The 20865-nt window shown below is 30.9% G+C and overlaps 1 protein-coding gene and 2 long non-coding RNA genes across 6 annotated transcripts in view; 1 reads left to right on the top strand and 2 right to left on the bottom strand.

Moving 5' to 3' along the window:
• LOC126734046 (influenza virus NS1A-binding protein homolog) overlaps window positions 1–3444 on the bottom strand; it is a 134289-nt gene extending 130845 nt beyond the window's left edge. Inside the window, exon 1 of one of the 2 annotated variants that reach the window (XM_050437564.1) lies at window positions 3314–3444. The gene's annotated coding sequence lies outside the window, so the exon portion shown is untranslated. The remainder of the gene's footprint in view (window positions 1–3313) is intronic. The other variant, XM_050437563.1, reaches the window with a different exon arrangement.
• Window positions 3445–6474: 3030 nt separating this feature from the next.
• LOC126734050 (uncharacterized) lies at window positions 6475–12624 on the top strand. 3 transcript variants are annotated; one of them, XR_007659936.1, is made up of 4 exons: window positions 6475–6669; window positions 6883–7231; window positions 9134–9268; window positions 10022–12624. It is a non-coding gene; the product is annotated as an uncharacterized LOC126734050 (long non-coding RNA). The 3 variants fall into 3 exon arrangements; XR_007659935.1 differs by having other exon boundaries at window positions 6479–6809; window positions 6883–7227; XR_007659934.1 differs by having other exon boundaries at window positions 6482–6669; window positions 6883–7227.
• A 2029-nt stretch (window positions 12625–14653) lies between these two features.
• LOC126734057 (uncharacterized) lies at window positions 14654–16455 on the bottom strand. The gene is made up of 3 exons (XR_007659946.1): window positions 15999–16455; window positions 15437–15892; window positions 14654–15372 (listed from the first exon to the last, which is right to left on the bottom strand). It is a non-coding gene; the product is annotated as an uncharacterized LOC126734057 (long non-coding RNA).
• Between the last annotated feature and the right edge of the window lie 4410 nt (window positions 16456–20865).

Consider the following 20865-nt stretch of genomic DNA (forward strand, 5'->3'; position numbering starts at 1 on the left):
ATGTGGGGGATTTTAAATATGGTGCGGTTCCTGTCACTTTCACTGTCACAGGATAAATCAACAAATACATTGCTGACAACCTAATAGCATTTCTATTGTATTTATAATAAATTTTAATCATATCTCACTTTTCTTCATTTGTAAAAACCATAATTGCTTAAATTATTAGTGAAATACCTCTCTTGTACTACAATAGTCAAGTCAAAGTCAAAATATACTTTATTTACAGTTTGCAAACTTGTGCTAAAAGCTTCCTAATCCTAGAATTTACAATACTAGTAATTCTTTATATTGGAAGAGATAAGTTGTTTACTTGACGAGTATAATGACTGGTGCAGGATGGTGGACTAACAGACTTATGTATGAGTGTAGTAGTTTCCAATATAAAGAGTGAAAAAATTGTTAAAATTCTTTCAGCTACAAAAAGAGGTTTACAAGAGACTCTAAGACCAACACCACACAGATACCTTAACACTTTTTTTCTAAATAGAAACAATCAACCAGAAAAAGGTTTAGTGGGAGGCCCAAAACATGGTTGTCAAACCTTAAACTCCCATCAATGATAGGCCCAGAAATCAACAGTAATCCCCAACTTGCTCAAAAATTCTCAACTTTGACCTAATTACCTTCTTCTTATCTCTTATAGATTCCAAGATTGCCATGTTGAGGGAATTTGAAACACCCTGTATACACACATAGGCACCATTAACTGTTGGCCTTGAGTAAATAATGACCTGCTGGTATGAACTAAGAGGCCTAAGTACATTGCAAAAAATTCTCAAGCCATTCTATTTTATGTCATACTCAGTCAGAGTAGTTATGTGCAACAGATGTATTTTATATGATTCTGGTTTTTCTACTGATATGCTTGGTTTTTTGCCAGAGGCTTGTCATTTCAGTTCCAAAAATTTGCACAATTATGTTCTTGGACCATAAGATGCTGACACCTTTTTAAATAGAATCAGTTTAAAATGTTGTGTATTCATTTACATTACTGCATGTGATTAATTTGTCATAGTTAGTGAAAACAACAAAAAAACAATTACAAAAAAAAACTCATTTTTCTACAAGTCAACTAGTGCATTTTTGCTTAAAAATATCATATTTAATGTGGGCAAAACCTTTATTATGGAATTTAAGTGTGACATTCAGGGCCTTATGTTTAGTGAAAACTCCTCCTTGCAATACAAAAAAGCTGTAAGTTCCTTGGTATGACCATTGATGGTCAGTCGCCTTCGCTTCGAAGATCATATCCTAAATCTTCTCTTTATATACCAAAAAAATCCTAATTCTTTTTTATCTTTTTATCTTAGAAACAGCTACTGTTTATTCATAAATGTCCTAAACCTCCCTCTAACACTGCTCATATAACTTGCCAGGTTAAAGATTTTCCCTTACCAATCCCTACATCCTCCCTCTTCAAGAACTCACTTATATACCTTAGCAAAAAAATTTACAACCATGTTCTTCTATGTATCAGACAAATTTTAGAAGTTAAGAAATTCAGAAAGAAATTAAAATCACTTTTATTATCCAGGGCATATTATAGCCTTGACGATTTTTTTAATGATACCTTTTGACCTGTGCTCTGACATCATTTTAGTGTTTTAGTTTCATTTCCTATTAAATATTTTAATTTACTTCCTCTAAATTCTGTTTTATTGACAGCTTTACTTATTTTTTAATCAAATTTATCAAAAAGATGCTTTTTTTTTATTTTTTCAATCTGTTTTATTATAATTAATTTTGGTAATGTGTATAAATTTTATAGTGAAATGTTTTAGATGTTATTTTTGTTTGAAATTTGAAATTTAAAGTGAATTTAGAATTTTTTAGTTTTTAGGATGCTTGTACACAAGATTTTGTTTTGTCTTACATAATATAGCACATTTTTCTTTTGTTTCTTTCTATCACCAAAAAATTTTTATTTTTTTTGGAAATGGTAACAGTTTAGAACAGCTTCTACAAATTGTTTGGGGGTAAAGATAGGTAATAAATTATTATGGAATGCACATATTAATCATGTCTGCTCAAAGTTTAATACATATTCTTATCTTTTCAGACAGCTGCAAAGTTGTCTTTCTGACCACAATATGCTTACTTTATGCTATGGACAAGTATTCCCACATTTAAGCTATACAGTCATAAATGTTGGGAAAATTTATCAGTGATAAAAGTCTATACAAGTGTCACAAAAACATATAATTTGAGGCAGAATGCCCAAATACATAGAATGGGTAGCTGTAGAGAGTATTTTATTTCATATAGGATTCTGACATCTATTTCAATTTATATTTATTTCTGTGCATTATATATTAAAATCCACATAGAAACCTACACCAATAGAGAATTTATTAATTCTTTTAATACTAGATATTAACAAAATCTATGTACACCCCAGTGTTGTTTACATGCTACCCTAATGGGGCCATATTTTATAACAATAAAAATTTATAACCATTTGCCACAACATATCAAAGTAACTATTAACATAAATTGTTTTAAACAACTTAAATTATTTTTGGTTCCCAAGGCTTTTTATTCACTCAATGAATATTTTAATTAAGAAAAGTAATGTTTATAAAGTATCTTTAATGTAATTTGGTAAGATGAATTTTACTTTACATTTAAGAGATTGTAACTGGAACAAATGATATTTTCCTATATCATGTATTCTTGCTAACCTTTTGGAAATAAATATTTTTGTATTATGCATAACAGGTCCAGTTCCTGACTTACACCTGTTAAAATTCTTTCAGAACTTTATTGATTTTTGACTTTTAGATGGGATTTCAGGAAACTTTCCAAACTCTTTTGGCTCATTTTAGTTGTTATGTCCATTGCATATTAATTACCTACTGAAAGTGTTTGAAAAAAATTTAAAAATTTATTAAGGATCAAATTACTCCCCACTCAAGACTAGAATCCATCTAAATTCCCTAGAATTAAGCTTACAGTTAAGTTACAACTTTGCAGGCTTCTTATTTCTACTTTTTTTTTACTAATTTTTTAGATGTATGGTTAGTCATAATTTTTGACAAGTTCTGTCAGTACATTCTCTTTATTTCTCTAAGATTGTTGAAAGGAAATTATTTAAACTAAAAATAACTTGAAAAAAAGCGTTTCAAAACGTTTTCTATGTATATTTAAATATACCGTTAAAGTAAGTCCTTGTGAGCGTAATAAAATCAAACATTAGAGATAGTCGCGTGCTATGCACGCCATCAAAACAAAACATGATATGTACGGCAAATCCAATAAATATTCACTTGGAGAAAATATGAGAAATCAATTGAAAACAAAAACTACTTACAGTGAACAGTGTAAAAATTTAAATTACAAAGTAATTTCCACAATTTTTCATTTACTAAAAGTCACACGTGCAAATTAAAACACTTTTAGAGTTAAAAAACGCGGTGATGATTCGCTTCCATACTTATCAAACAATTGAATAAATAGCTTGACATATGCAGTGTTGCCAAACGTTGTAGTTGAATACAGGGAGAAAATATAGAATTAGGAAAAACCGAATAGGTGTTTCCTAATTCCTAAATGACCAGAATTTTCCGTTAAATAATTTGGCACGTACTCAGATTTACGGAGCTATTTGTAAAAAGGGTGATAAGAATCAACTAGAATTTAAGAATAAAATTCTTTAAATAAACATAAGATCTATTCGATAATTTTGTTTTCGAGAAGCGTTCTCTACAATTGATGCTGTTCTGGCTTTATATTTTAGCTAGGCATTAAAAATTACTGAATTACTTAACGAAATAAAGGATAAGGTCAGGCATATTGTTCGGCTCCGGAGAAATAGTGTGATTTTTGAAGATCCAGTATCTGAGGCAGAAACAGCATTTTCTTCTTCTATTGATTTTCTTAATAAAAAAAGAAGGAACTCTCGTCGAAATTTTACATCTATAAGTAAAAGAGAAAGAATTGCATTTGTTAACAACATCCTTGGAAGAGAATAAGCATGATCTCGCTTTCAAAATAAATCAATTTAATTCCTTAAATATGGATCTAATAATAAACCTGACGCTTTAGAGGCATTTTTCAGTTTTATAAAGTTTAACTAAGGAAATGCTTTGTTCCATTAAAGTTCTTCAAGCGGAAAAAGAAAATTCTTTTTTGGAGATGGGCCACATAGTTCACAGGGCATTTGAAAAGTACCAATTTTTGCATTCCATTGTTATTGACGGTCGTCCCAAGTTGCTCGTGGTTTTTGGATCCAATAACAGTGTTTTTCAAAAGCATCTACGTCCTCAGTTTGGTGATATCTACAATGTCTCATGCTTTCTGAAACCTGGGTATACCAATTTGGAACTTGCTGGCATTGCTTCGTCATATATGTGCTTATTTAAATCAATCACTCAATCTTTATTAATGGTAATACATAATAAAAATTTTACATAGCTTATAAAAAGAAAATTTTCTAATAAAATTTAGAAATTCAAAGTAACTCTAGTAAGAATATCGCTTTTAAATAGATACACAAAAAAGAGAAAAACAATTTATAGGCAGTATAAAGTTAAAAGCATGCTTGGACACCTTCCAAGTCGCCAATATGATTGTAGTAGATTTTTAGTAGTCTGATAATTATGGACATCTCTATCTGTTACGGACCTCTAGATGTTTTGTTTCACATATAACAAAAGCTCATACATAAATAGACAAGTCTCAGTCATCACGCTACTATTTGTGGAGTGTGACTCTGAAGAGAGTGGAACAATGTTAAATAGAATACGCGAATAACATCAACAGATACTTGTCAAGAGCAATAATTGGGGTGAACATACAGATTTTTCCTAAGTTTTCTCGCAAGACTACTTATGTGGTTCCTCCATTGCAGTTTATGGTCTAAAGCGATACATAAAAGGTACGCTTCGTTTGGGACATTCACTAGCTTCATTTGGGACATTCGCTTCCCTCGTAGAGACCACCATTTGTTTGGTCTTTGCTGCATTAAGAGGCAACTTGTTGGAAGAAAACCACTGTTAGGCTCTAGTCTGGGCATTTCTACAGAGATGAAGGACCTCCGATCGTGAGTCGACCACAGTACTAAAGCACATGTTCTTAAATGAGTAAATAATATTAGAAATCAGATCCAATATCGCATGACTAGTATTTCTCTAGTAATTTGGAAACATGGTGTTCCTCAAACAAATATTTATAAGTTTGGTAAACGGAATAATAATGTAGTTTTTTACAGTTTACCTATCAATGTATTACTGAAAAGAGAAATTTTTGCGAGGAAAACTCGTTAGAGGATCATCATTAACATGAGATATATTTTGCAGAATGCTTTATACAATTTTTAAAAATTTATTAAAGTCATTGCATGAAATGTTTTCATGAAATCAGGCAAAATGTCTGTAGTTTTCAATTTTTGATTTGCTTAAATCAATGAAAGATATTCACTTATCTGCAACAACTCGCAAGCTCCTAGTGTTAATTTAATAATTAAGTGATTATTATATTCTTGCCTTGTTTGAGTCTAATTAGAAATTTAATAACGTTCTAGACTCAAAGTTTTTCCCTCCACTCGTACATTCCTTATAAGTCTAGAATTTTTTAACATTGTTAAAGTTGCTAAATTTAGAAAGCTCTTAAAACCATTTAAACGCTGTTCATCTTGACATATTAATTGCCGGGTCTCTATAGATTTTGTCTGATTCATACAACTTTAATCACACTCAGATTAATGTTCTTAACAATGTCAGTCAGCCAGAAGTCAGTCTGATAATTATAATTTGCTGTATTATTGCTTTTAATATTAACAGAGGATTTATACTTATAATAATAGAGATCTGCGTCATTTCATGAATGAGCAGTATTATCCCATAAGATAATATTTTCATCACATTGTAAAATTCATGATTGGCATCAGATTGTTATCTTTTTTAAGTATTAATTAGTATTAATAGAATAAAGTTCTTTACGTATTCATTTCTGACACTTTATTCCATATCTATAAATTAAGGAAAAAGTCCATTCTGAGGTGGAGTCAATATAATATTGAAAATGTAGTAGGGGAAGTCTTTATTGCTTATCTAGTTTTATTTGTAATAATAAAATTTGTGAAGAAAAGACTTTCCCTACTTTTCAATATATCTATAAATATTCAATATCTGTAGATTTTGGTCACAGTGGCAACAGCGCCTTCGACAGATCATGCGCGCCTTGTTTACGTTTAAAAATTGAGACGAGAACTATATTTGTGTTCTGTGCGAGAAATAAAAGATTTCGTGTCTCGCCCATTCATCAGCCCAGCAAATCGATGAAATCAGTTAGGAACTTATACCTACAGAGACTCCCCCTTTAGAACCACATAATATACCCCCCCTAGAAAAGTATCAAGAAGATCATCGGCCATACGTTTTTGAGCTTGATTGTTTAGTCGCGGATGGCGCCATATGTCTCCCCCAGAAATTTTCTACTCAATCAATAATCTTGTGATTTTTGTAAAATAAAATAGATGGCGCTAACGGTAGTACTGGCATTTTATAAACTGGGTATTTTTCTAGATTCGGCGAAAAGAATTTATTATTGCGCCTATTGCGCCTTGAGAAGCTTTGGAAAAAATAATTCGTGGTCACGCCGCACGCTGTGGTTTGAAGTTTAGTGTTTGTGTGTATCATGTTTTTTTAGATTGATGGTAGATTTTAGGTAATTTGTTATTATTATTTTTGTGGACAACAAAAACCCCTATAAACTGTTTTAAACTGTTTAAACTGTTTAACCCCTATAAACTGTTTATCTACGGTGGACAATATTTGCTTTTTGTAGCAGGTGTTTTTGTGTTTTTGGTGATTAATTTATTTAAATATTTTAAGTTAAGCATAAGTAAAAATCAGTTTTAATTTTATATTTTGTTTTTAGAATTTCAAATTTTTCTCTTACAATATGAGTTCTGCAAAAAACCCAAAGAAAGCGTGTTATAAATGTTGTGTGCCAAAACTTGTGAGGAAATTGAACGATTTAAATTTCCCAAGCCAAAAAACCAATATAATGCGGATTTGTTTAAAATTTGGCTTGATAATATTAATAATCCATTAATAAATGGGCGCAGCTACGACGAAATTCATTCTGTATATAAAATTTGTGCCAAACATTTTATTGAAGGAAAAATTCTTACATCAGGCTCTAGAAGAGGCATTTCGGAAAATGCTGTGCCTACATTATTTTTAGGCAAAGATAGTCTGAGTGATAATAATGATAAAATAAGTAAGTAAGTACCTTTAAAAAGTAGCGCGAGTATATCTGGGTAAATATTTAAAATAGATCATTATTAGATACTTAAAAATAATACAAAAGTGCAAAATAATTCGAATAGTATATTTTTTACACCAGGGGAAATGTACCTTTTTTTTCAAGGCGAAAAGTTTGTAGGGAATGATACAATTAAGAATATTAATTATTTTTTTCATATTAAAATGTTATGTTTTTATCAAGTTTTAATAAAGGTATAACACAATAGAACAAATTTGTAGTTTTACCAAGATTACCATATGGATCTTTCACTCGGTCTTTCATAGTGTAAGCCGGATAAATACTATGACAAAATACCTATGAATTCTTAAAAATTTCTATAAAAAATATAATTAAAATATTGAATGGTCGCGTCGATGGTATTATTTCCTTTGGTGTACAGTATACAGGGTGTCCTCTCCTAATTCCTGATAACTGATTTTTATTAAACGGTATTTTTACATTTAATATTTAAGAATGCCCTAGTTACTTCTTTAATTTATAGTAAGAAAAAAAAATATTGTTTTTCAGGCAGATAGGGTGTATACCTTCTTAAAGTAATAAAAATGTATCCCTTAATTTTTTAATTAGGTCTCTCAAAAATAGATTAAGACACCTAATTACCTTGTGTTAATAATCTTATTTGATTAGTTTACATTGAATTAAAACAAATAAAAAATAATTTTTTTCATTTTTTTGTGGTATGAGTTGTTTTTTTGTGGAGAAATTTTATATGAAGGTTCTAGGTTTAAAAAAAAAATAGCCTCCGTATTTAAAATAAAAGTATATATTATACACCAAGGGACTAAAATGTAACCCGAGAGGAAAAGTTTGTACAATGGAAATTTGTCGAGGTATAAAAATACATTTTACTCTAGAGATTGATACATGATTTTTTGCACCTTTATATGAACTAAAGTATTTTTGAAGAACTAAAGTACTTAATACTACAACTAAATACTTTAGTCCCTTATGGAATAAACTAGCACCTTAGTACCTGAAATGAGAGACTAAAAGAACCATTTTAGTCCCTGAAGTGCAAAAAATGTTTTTTTACCACGCCTACAGTGTGTCCATGGATAGAGTGTGAGTAAGGTATAAATGACAAAAAATTTGGAAGTTAAATTCCAATATTCTGAGAATTGCTCCTGTGATTGAAGTGACAAACTAATAAGATATTGAGAAATTGGGTGAATTCAATTAATATACACAGGGTGCATGGGTTACAACCGAGGTAACCAACTTACAACAGTTTTAATAAAAATTGTGAAGGTTCAAGTATTCTATAATAGAATACTTTATAGTTTCAAAAGATGTCGAAAAAGTTTATTAAGAAAAGTTGTCTCCAAGTTGTTTGTTTATAGGATTAAAAGCTGAGATAAAAATGTTTAATTTTCGGATATATTAAACTATTTTAATTTTTTAAGTAGATTTGTAAAAACTTTGTTAGGCTTTTATCATCATAATTTTTTGTTGTTATCATTAAAAAATTTGGCATAGAATAAAAGACTATTACCTACCAAAATAACATAAATTGAATTTTTAAGTTATTAAATATTTTTATAAACTAGGTACTTAAAAAATTAAAATAGTTTAATTTGTCTCAAAATTAAACATTTATCTCAGCTTTTAATCCTAAACAACTTTTCTGATATCTTTTGAAACTAGAATACTTTTAACCTCGACTTTAACCTTTAAACCATCACAATATTTTTATTAAATCAATTAAGCAGGAGCGATTCCGAGAATATCAATATTCCCAGAATATATAAATTTATACCCTATATACCCACACTCTATTTGTGGACACACTGTATTATATCTATATTTAAAAAATATTATAACCCGTATAATTCGTTTTAAAAATATTTTATAATTTTAGCAATATTTGACAAACAGTCAGGACTTGGCTCATCTGGCACTTTTAATAATTTACCATCAGTGTTAGAAAATATTGAAAAGCCATCCAGGAAAAGCAATATTGATATTGATAATATACACTTTGCTGCTATTGAAGGTAAATTGTGGATATGGGTCTATACATATAGGTATAGTAAAATCAGCCTAAAAATAAAATTTTTGTCAATTTTTTTCAAATTTTAATGTTGTTAGTTCCAAGAATTTTGATATATCACTTGTCATACTTTTAATTAACGGTTTCAAAGATACATGGTATATTGACAATTGCCCTTTTTCTGCTTTTAAGAGGCTCTTATCCTTCCTTCAAGTAGTGCTATTAAAGAAAGAAAAAAAAGGTTTGCACTTTCCTATCTTAACTTTTTAAAACCTATATCTATATCATTTGAGATACATGTTAAAAATGACGAAAAATATGTATGTGTATCAAATTTTTAAAAATAAGTATGGCATGTGATGTATCAAAATTCTTGACATTTTATGTAGAAACTAAAAATCTAATAATATATAGGGACATTCACATAGTGACGTATACCATAGCAACTGAAAAAAACTGGGACAAGATATAAAATATGTATTATTTTTTTATTTTTCTGTCAAAATTTGACTTTTTGGCATGGACTTGAAATGGAACAAAGATTAATATTAAATAGTTCGAAAGATTAAGGTTTATTATTATTATGCTTGTCCCATGTCATGTTCAGTTCTACAACTTATTAAATTTAAAAAAAATCGACTGGCTTTTTTTACATAAAATCTGCGCCATGTCCTTTCTATACATTTTAATAATAAGCTATTTTTAATTTTTTTTCTCCCTAGTACCCACCAACCTCATTACTTATATATTTTTCAGATTCTTATTCATCTCTTAAAGGATCGACGTCGATTTTAAAAGAGATCAATGTAACGCGAGCAAAATTCCTGTCACCTAAAGCCCGTCATCTTTATAAAAAAATTTGTTATTTTAAGCAACAAGTTCGCAAAGGTCACAAGGACAGACTGGCCGAAGCCGAGAAATTGGCACAATCTCCCCAATTTGAGAATCTCATAAAGTCTGTGAACACCAGGACCTACAACTTTATTTTATGCCAAGTGCGAACTCAAATACAAAAGCCTAAAGCCCAAAGGTTTTCGCTAGACGAAAAATTGTTAGCTTTGACACTTTTAAAAGCTAGTAATAGAGGCTATAAATTACTCTCAAAAATTTTTGCTCTACCATCAAAGCGGTCTTTCTAACTAATTTATTAAATAAGATACCTCTCAAGCCTGGCATTAATAGTCATCTTTTTAAAAACATGAAAAGGACGGTTCAAAACATGAAACCTCTTGACCGTCATTGCATTCTTATTTTCGATGAAGTGGCTATTGGTAGCCTACTGTCTTATGACTCACGAGAGGATGAAATAAAAGGAATCGCAGATTTTGGACTTGGACAAAGATATCCGAAAATTACCAACTATGCCAATGTTTTTATGATCAAAGGTTTATTTCGGCAATGGAAACAACCGATCTGTTTTACGTTTAGTGAGGGTCCTACAAAGTCCGACACTATAAGATATTTTATTAAAAAAATTGTACAATTCTGTCACGAAATAGGACTGAAAATACTAGCCACAGTGTGTGACCAGGGAGCTCCCAATCAAGCAGCAATAAATCAGCTCAAGAAGGAAACCAGCACGTATTGCCTTAAGAACGGTATCGAAAATAAATATGTGGGTTTATTGGTTGACAAAAAAGAAATTATACCCTTATTCGATACACCTCATCTCTTCAAGGGAATAAGAAATAATTTGTTAACAAAAGACCTCCATTTCCAACTAAAGGGTTCATCATTTATTGCCAAGTGGTCGCGTATAGAGCAGCTGTATTTTCTAGACGATGAAGATGACGTACGTATGTGTCCGAAATTAACGGATGAGCATGTGCTGCGGGACAAAATTAGGAAAATGCGTGTAAGCTGTTGCACCCGAGTGTTCGGAAAACATTTCAAACTCAAATAATACCATGAGCATTAATCTTAAAAGTGTTCCTCCTGCTCCAAGACGATCAAAAATCTCACGATGTGTCTACAAATATATTTCTGGTTTTATTTTGAGAAAGATGAAAAAACTTATTAAGTGTAATTTTTGTAAAAGGAACATGTCATCTATTGACCTAATGACAGATCTTGATTTTATTGAAGCTAGGCAATATAAAAATTGCAATTTGACAGTTTCGGGAACATATTTTAACTTTCTGGTAAGCCAAGCGATACCCCGACTTTTTTATTTAATTCCGAGGGTTTGCCATGTGGCAAACATTTCTAAAGTTTTGCAAGAAATTATTTCTAAAGAATTGCACACGTCTTTATTGAATTGTACGTTGCATGAAAATACCGATAAAATATTTTTAAAATATATCGTTAGATGTTGCTTGTTTTTTTGGTGTAAAAAAATTAATTTAATATCAAAAGGCAAAGATGCGAAATTTGTTAGGTATTTAAGAACTACACCCAAAGATCTAATAGACCCCATTAAAATTAATGCATATAAAAAAAATTTTAAAAGGAAAAAAAGGTAAAAACATAAATAACATTTTCTATACATACCAGGTGTTAACAGGCATTTCTTTAAGTAATTTTAAGACGAGATTTTAAACTTCAAATATTTGTTTTTTCGTGATTATCTTAAATATCATATATCCAATTTTGCTGTCATTTGACATTACAATTTGAGAAAAAAAAAGAAAGGTTTTTCCCATGTTTCTTGTTTAGTTTAGAGAATGCAATTAAACACAATTTATTTATTTTTTCTCGAAAACTAAGCAGGAAAAAATTCGAGTAACAAAAAAGCTGTATTTTTAATTGAGTCTTTTTAAGTCTCAAAAATAGCCATTTAGGTACCACTAGGACAAAGACAATTTATATAAAGGGTGTCCCACAAAAAAATGCGGCGAAAAAAAATTTAAAAACATTTTGACACGTGACTTTGCTAACATGTATCTCATGTACCTCAACTGATATGACATGTACTGATGACATGAACTGACATGTACCTCAACTGATAGGTATTAAAAAGTTAAGATAAGGAAAGTGCAATTCGTTTTTTTTTCAATTTAGGTCAATTTATGATTCAAATTTCCATCCAGAGTCCTCCTGCAGAAAAAATATTGTACGTAACACAATCCAAAAGTGATTTTATTTACTAATATTTCATTCTTCTGCAAACCTTTACGTTTTATATGTATACTTAGGCATACAATATAAGTTTATATTTTTACTAAAACATAAAGTAGTTACAAAATTACTCTTTCTGTACATTCTCTTTCATTTAAATGTGTTTTTTATTAAATAATATCACAGATAAAGTATTATGTAATATAATATGTATTTCCACATTGTTACATAGACTTGCTGTATATTATACATTGTATATGTGTAAAATTAAAATACATGTCAATAAAAAAAGAAAAAAATTGCATGCTTAGTATTTTTTATTCCGTGTTGTTTTTGTTATATCTACTTAAAAAAATTAGTTGTTAAGGCCCAGTTTTATACCTTTCAGTAAATCTTCAACTGACAGTTAAACTAATGGTTTTTTTTAACATTTTGAAAAAATCTAACTTGTAGTTAAAGGTTTACTGAAACATATAAAACTGGGCCTAAAGGACTACTAATTTAAAAACATCGGTAAGTAATAAAACGCATTCACCATTCCGTCGACCGAGATCTTAGTTCATTTTTTAGTCACGGAGGGCGCTGAAAGCTGATCCCAGTTGTCAACATTGCAGATACTTTTCTAGGAGGGGTATATTATGTGATATTTGGAAAAAATAAATAAATGGAATAAATATATAAATGTTATTAATCTTTTTGAAATAAGTACATATTTTTTTAAATAACTTTTATACCTTATTATTTTGGTAAGTGAAAACACAATGGATTTAATTAGTTATACTGTTATATAAATGTACCATATATTAAAAGTTTTATTTTATAAATGCTGCAAAGACATGTATATGACTGATTTCAAAAGAAACTTAATTATTTTATGCTAAAATACTAATTTACAATTCGCAGTATTGATTAATACTCATAAGAAGAAACTGCAAGAAACTTATGAGATAGGTTATGTTTTTACAAATATTTGCCTAAAACTTACATAAAAAATTATAATACACATATACATGTATACTTAAACCTATAAAAATATACCTACTATTATATAAAGAAAATACTGATAAATACAGAAAAATATACAATTTATTATTTTTATTTACTGCTCCTTCTTCTTCTTTGATGGAAAATAAACTTGTTTGTCCATTTTTAGTTTACCTGCATTTGTCTTATTTACCTGTTCCATCATTGATGTCAGTTGTCTCATGCACCTAGACATTTACAGGTATTTACATCTTATATAATTTTATAAAAAGATAACTTACTTATCATAAGTTTTATCATTTAAAGATCTTAAAAAGTTTGATACACTCTCAATTTCAATTTCTCTTGTTGATTGCTTGTTCAATCGTTGTACTGCTACTTGTTGATTTTCAGTCGTCTTCTCATTAACAAATGTTTCAATTTCTACACTATGGCACAGAATAAACGATCTCACAGAAGCGAAGGCTAGCCGTTTTTACCGAACCGGTTTTTCGTTCAGGCTCCTCCCATTTACCCCCTTGGGGTAAATGGGATTCTAACGGGTACAACTGTCGTCGCCCACGTGGGGTATCGGGTCATAATTAGTGTATTAGTACGAGCGTTAGTGTGTGTATTCGCGATATTTTGTAATTTGCCGTTTTTTATTTTATTTTTGTTAACTAGGTATTACACATTACCTTGTTTTGGAGTTTAACTCTGTGCTCTGTCACTTTGTTTTTTCTTTCATTTGTGTTGTGCTAAAAACTAAAATGCCAACTTTTTGTGCGTATAGGGGTTGTTTTGCGAAAAGCGTCGCTGGAAAAAGTTTATTTTCGTTTCCTAGGGATATTAGAAGGTGAGCAATAACAATAATAAAAGAAAGTAGGTATAGAAAAGTTACATTATTATGTATTATTCATTATTATTATGGTTGTTTAAAAGCTTTGAAAAGTTCAGAATATTCCCTAATTAATTTGTCGTGCCATGCAAATAAATACAGAATAAACATTATTTAATTTAATAAACATATATGTACAGTCCTACAACCGCGAGAACCGTAACAACGGCTGAGGGGGCAGAGGCGAATTGTGTAAGAAATTCGGCTGCCTCAGTGGCGGGCGATTTTATTTTTAATTTAATAATATTATTTTTTTAATTAGAATAAATATGATAAATTCATGTAAAACAGTTAAAAATGGACTAATAATTTACACAAAGAGTAAGTGAAAATAATATGAAACTTATAATAAGGTTATACAAGAAGTTCGTTTTTAAATTAAATATTTATAAAGTTTAAATCGCATATTAAGAGTCAAAAATTGTATCTAGTAAAATTATGTTTATATTAAAGGATATATCATATACAATTGTACACTATCGCCCATAAGTAGAGCAATGCCCTAAAATTAATAGTTCACCCATTACCAAAGAACTACTAGTGCATTTGGAAACTTCAATTAATTACTCAGTTGACGTATTTTGTCGATTTATTCCATAAAGTTTTATAGTGTCTTTTTGGCAGATTTGAAAAAAGGCTTCGAAAAAAACTTTTTTCTGTGTGGTTTTAGGTACAAATGACTGATTCCATTCGAAAGAGCGGTAAAAAATACAGTCCAATCGCGATAACGTCAATTAAATAAAACATACCTCCTGAAAATAATATTTGTAAGTTTGTCACGAATTTGATTTCGGATTAATAATTTTTGCTGATAAATTTAAATTTAAATTTCTATCCGAATTAAATAATTTATTGTACCACTGTGTTTCCTTTACCATTTTCAGTCATAAAAAGAGAATATTTAAGGCAGTATTTGGCCTATTCACTGACTTGTAACAATTAACATTTTAAATCAACAAATTACCAGACCGTAATATAAAAAAGAACTAGCCATTTTTTCCCTATGGATTTTATTTTTTAAAGTAAAAATTAGCTGTCCTATTTTTGTCACTCTTGACTAGTTTTCTAGTTTTGCCAAGTCAATCTAGAACCCTGACGTGTGTGCCAGATTAATAAAAATTAACTCTGTCCATCACACATCCCATATGTACTAGCAATATGTTTTAACCCGGTTCGTGATCGACGTTTTCTAAAAAATTAAGTAAAATCATATATTAAACAAAAATTAAATAAATAATAATGCAAATAAATACCTAAGGCTTGTATATAATTTTCTTTGTCGCTTTCTTCGTCGCTGTCAGAAGAATCGTCATCACTATCATCGTTACCACCAGCATTCGTAATAATAAGTTGCTAGACTTCCTCCATTATTTGATCAGTCTCCCAGAATTTATTTTCAATCTCCATGACATGTTTGCAACAGTTTGCCTAGTGTAAAGGAGTTATAGACTCAATTCCGTCCTGGACTAACTGTGCCAAATTTTTCATTGCCAAATCACCCGTTGTATTGTGAGATCGAATATAATTTTTTAGTTGCGCCCAAACCAATTCGATCGGATTTAATTCGCACATGTATGGAGGTGTGCGAAGAGCAACATGCCCATGGGTCCGAATGTCCACAACATAGTTTTTTTCATCACTGAGGGGCTTGTTTCGTTGAATTATTTCAAATAATTCCCATTTTCGTGCAGCTGGGTCGTGTTGAATTCCTTAAAATAAAATTCCTTAAATGAATAATAATTAATTTACAAAAAAAGTCGTATATAATTTCAGCACTTATAAAAAAATATAATATTTATGGAATTTAAAAATTACCATTCTTGCTTAGCCATTCTGTCATGTCCTTTTTAATAGATGATTTGGTTGGTACTTGAACTGAGTGGTAGGGTGCATTGTCCAGTATAATTACCGAATTTTGAGGAATATTCGGCAACAATTTTTTTTCAATCACTTAGTAAAATTGGCTTTATTCATTTGGCCATGATAGTCGCCACTAGCTTAACCCGCTTTAAAAACAAGACCAGCGTTGGGTACAAACTTTGAGATCCGGCGTGAACAATTACTAATCGACCTGAAAATAGAAGTAAGAAGGAGAAAAACATCTAACTTTTAAATAAAATAAAATAATAACTTTTAAATAAAATTATTTGCCGCTGATTCATATTTATTCAAATTTAACTTTATATCGTAAGTTGTGATAAGAAGCAGTAAATAGGGAGAATTAAAAATATTCTTTTTAAAAATTTTATATTAGTTTGAAAATTATGGAGAAATAAAAAAAATTAACAGTATTCTAAATACGTTTCAGTACAATTTTTAAAATGAGCACACAAATATGCTTACCATTTGCTCTAATGTTGCTAACAACCTCAAAAACTGCATTGCTTTGCCAACATTTTCTGAAAGTTAAGTCATTATCCCCTATGTTTCGTTAAGGTACACAATATTATTTCTTCCTTCCCTATATTTTCTAATTGGTCTTATATATTTATAGCGCCAATGAAAAATAGCAGGTCGCTCCACCAAGATTTTTCTTTTATTTTGACACTTTCTAAAGTAAAATCCGTTGGCCTTCAAAAGCTTTCTCAAGGTTTCTCTGCTATACGGGAAATTCATAATTTCTCGTAACTTAATAAGTAATTTATTAACAGTCTGAACCATCTTAAGCTCTAAATAAAAATTGTTGATTGTGCGTCTTATAATTGGAAAGTCAAAATCCCTTAAGAGACAGATTCGAGATTTTTTATTAGGTGGGGAAAAAAGCATCTGCCTGTCGTTTCATATCTCCTTTATGAATTTTACTTACTCTATCTTTAGAGACTCCAGTATACAGAGCAACTCGATCAATCTTTATTTTAAGAGGCAATTTAAATGCGTTGGCTAGAGCTTCTTCATCGCAAACCCTATAAACATTTGCTATTATCTCACTAGATTGACCGCTTAATGCCTGTCTATGTAACAATTGTTTTTTTTCCATAATGAATAATTGAAAGTAAAATAAAAATTACTTTAAAAGTCTAGAAATAAATATACCATTTTACCTATAAAAATCGTATTTGGTAGCTTAATCTATACGTACTTTATTTTCCGCTAAATGCGTAATCAAGGAAAATAAAATATCTAATGTCTTTAACACAAAAAAAAACAACCCACAATAACCAATAATAGAAAAAAAATCGCAAATAACAAGAACAACAACAATAACAATAACAAGAGCAACAACAACAAATAACAGTTAAATATAATCGCAAATTAATAAACGCCGAAATCGCAAAATCGTCCAAAATCTCGCACGCCTATGGCAAGATAACCAGACAAGTGGTCTTTAAGCCTAAAATATAGAAATGTATCGCGTGCCAAACAACCATTGTAGGTCACGTGTATGGCTGGACGAATCAGGAGACAGATACGAAACGTCGCCGCTCGGGGCCCGCCTCCACTGAGCACCTGCAAGATCATCTGTGCGGTCTGTTGCCAGCTGAGACACTTTTTCGGGTAATGAAAGAATTATGATGCTGGTGATTTTCGCCTTCGCTGCATAAATCATGTAGATTACGTATGAGTATTAAGTATAATTTTTAATACAGACTGCGTGTTTTGGTGAAGTGTTATAAAATATGTAATTTTAAGTTAGAAAAAAGTAATAATAAATATATAAGACATATTAGTATAATAAATTATAAGAAGTGGCAACGTTGCAAAAACGAAAATACTTTTTCGCCGCATTCTTTCCGCGAGGGTTCTTTCAGTTGTAGCACTATATATACCTAAACCATATGTATCTATGTATGTGTACCGGGTGGCCAACTAAGAATGGACGTCGGCGATATCTCAGGCCCTAATAGTCGTAGCGCCTTGAAAAAAAAAATTTTTTGTAATAAAAGTGGCTAAAAAAAAATGCTGGAAATTATTTTGAAGTTCATTGGTCAACCGCTAGAGGGCGCGACAGCTTCTTTAAATCTTAAAATTGCATTTTTGCCAAAAAACCTCCAATAACGTACACCTCAAAATATTATATTAATATTCTAGGAAGATTTCCTCACAAAAAAGTTTCTACAAAAATTTCTGTCAGTTGTCAAATAAAGTGGTGGAGGGCGTTTTTAGCTTGAATAAAGAAAACAGCTGAAAATCAGCTGTGACTGGACCGATTTTTTTTAAACATATATTTTTTTTAATTCTATTGTTGCCTTTTTTTTTCAACCAAAAAAAAAATTCAAATTACTTTTTCTAAAATCCGCTAGAGGGCGTTGACTTGTGACTAACCCTTTCTGACGGATTATTTCAAAAAACTCAAATGCAACTATATATATTTTTTTACGTCATTAAAAGCGGGGAAGAAAACCAAAGAAACTGGTGAAAACGGCACTTCGATATCACTTGTTAAACTAAACTTATTAACAAAATAGTGTCCATTCGAAAATAAAAGTGATAAAAATGGCCATAAATTACTATTTGCTTACACAAGCTGAATAAACTCGTATTAACTAAGTATTTTTAAAAAGAAACAAACTCAGTAGTGTTTTAGAAAATCCGAGATATAGAATTGATCGTTATACGTTTATTTATTACAGGGTGTTAACTAAATAAAGTTGACCAAATTGGCCTATTTTGGGAAAACTGTGCATACAGTTTATAGTTGTTCTATAGGAAAGTTTTAAAAATTTGGCACCATACCATACCATAGAAAAGTTAATTAAAGATACAAAAATAAAATAATTTGACACTTTTAACAATTTTGATGATACCGGATGTAGATGAAAACTTGCTTATTTTAAATAGAACACTCTATAATATGTTATTTGATATTTAAATTCTACATACAATTTTAAAAAATCTTAGGTGGTACAATAAATAATATGTTATACACATAATTTATTTAGTGCCTCCCCAAATGTTCAAAATGCATTCCATCATTTTCTATGCACTGAAACATCTTTTGTTCGGTAGACAAAGCTGCAGTCTCTACTCTCAGCAAATGAGAGAGTCTGCATGCAATCCCTAATCCGGCCAATCATATTTTGTCGGGTCGTAGGTCTTGTTGCAAAAACAATTTCTTTAACTCGACCCCATAAATAAAAATCCAGGCACGTTAGGTCTGGTGATCTAGCCGGCCATGGAAAGGTACCGCCCCGTCCTATCCATCTACCCGGGGTAGGTAGCATCTAAAAACTCCCGAACATTTCGGGCGAAATGTGCTGGACAGCCACCGTGCTGGAACATCATTCGTTGGCGAATTTCAAGTGGCACATCCTCTAATAAAATTGGCAATTCCTCCCTTAAAAACTGCAAATAATTTGCACCATTTAGTGCGTTGTTGACCGATAATTCGACCTCCTAATATTCCTGCCCAACAATTTAAAGACCAACGGCCTTGATGCTGGACTTCTCGCATACAGTGCGGATTCGTTGGTGACCAGTAATGAATATTGTGGAGATTCACCCTCGATTGCTGTGAAATGTAGCCTCATCTGTCCACAATATGTTTGAAAGCACCTGAGGATCCTCTACAATCATACCCAAAAGCCAGTGACAATAGTCTAGCCTTCGGTCAAAATCTTGTGCACTTAATTCTTGATGCAGGACTAAATGATATGGATGAAACCTGGAACAAGATGATGACTGCTGATTCAACAGAATAGACCAATCTGGTGCTTTTCGTGTAAAAATTAATGAATTTTACATTTAAAGCATCATCATCAAAAAATGAACTCTCCTTAGGAAAATTAAGTCTCATCGCGTATAGTGAAGATTAATATCCAAAAGATCGCTTACTCCTTAAGAATATTCTGAACAGCAGTTCGATTTACTACCAGGTCGTGCGCTATTGTTCTAGTACTTAAGTGAGGATTAAACTCGACGTAGGCTAAAACATTTATTATGTTGTCTTCGGTGCGTCCCCTGCGTTGTCTCCGAAACACGGGCAGCCGAACGTTTCCAGTCGTTCGCAAACGATGTATGATCCGAAGAAAAACTTTTGCAGTAGGATGGCGTCTATCAGGATACTGATGCGCATACACCCTTGCAGCAACTGTGGCATTTCTCATACATTAAAAATAAGTACCTATTATGTCAAGCGCCTCTTCGTTTGTGTAAAGCATTGTTAAACAAAGCAATACGAAAAACAGAGATAAAAAGTTAAGGAACAAAAAACTTGAACAAAACACAAAAAACTGGAACAAAACAGGAAAAACTGGAACAATACGAACAACTGGCACAACACGAAAAACTGGAACAACACGGAAAACTGGAAAAACAAAGTTCACAATACGGCGAACTGACAAGAAAACTATTGGATGTTATTAGCGAGACTTAAAAACGCTTTAACAATCGCAAGAAGAGACGCTAAAATGACATTTAACTGAAATATTTACATATTTTGCTTCCATGGTTACCTGCCACTTTTGTTTCCATAGCCTACTAACTCAACTTTCCTATGCACAGTTTTCCCAAAATAGGCCCATTTGGTCAACTTGGTTTAGTTAACACCCTGTATAAATAAACGTATAACGATCAATCCTGTATGTCGGATTTTCTAAAAGAGTACTATGAGTTTGTTTGTTTAAAAAAATACTTATATAAAAGGAGTTTATTCAGTTTATCTAAGCAAATAGGAGTTTATCGCCATATTTGTCATTTTTATTTTCGAATGGACACTTTTTTTTTTATAACTTTTGTTTAAGAA

This window comes from Anthonomus grandis, chromosome 3, assembly GCF_022605725.1.
Source record: "Anthonomus grandis grandis chromosome 3, icAntGran1.3, whole genome shotgun sequence".
NCBI classification, from domain to species: Eukaryota; Metazoa; Arthropoda; class Insecta; order Coleoptera; family Curculionidae; genus Anthonomus; species Anthonomus grandis.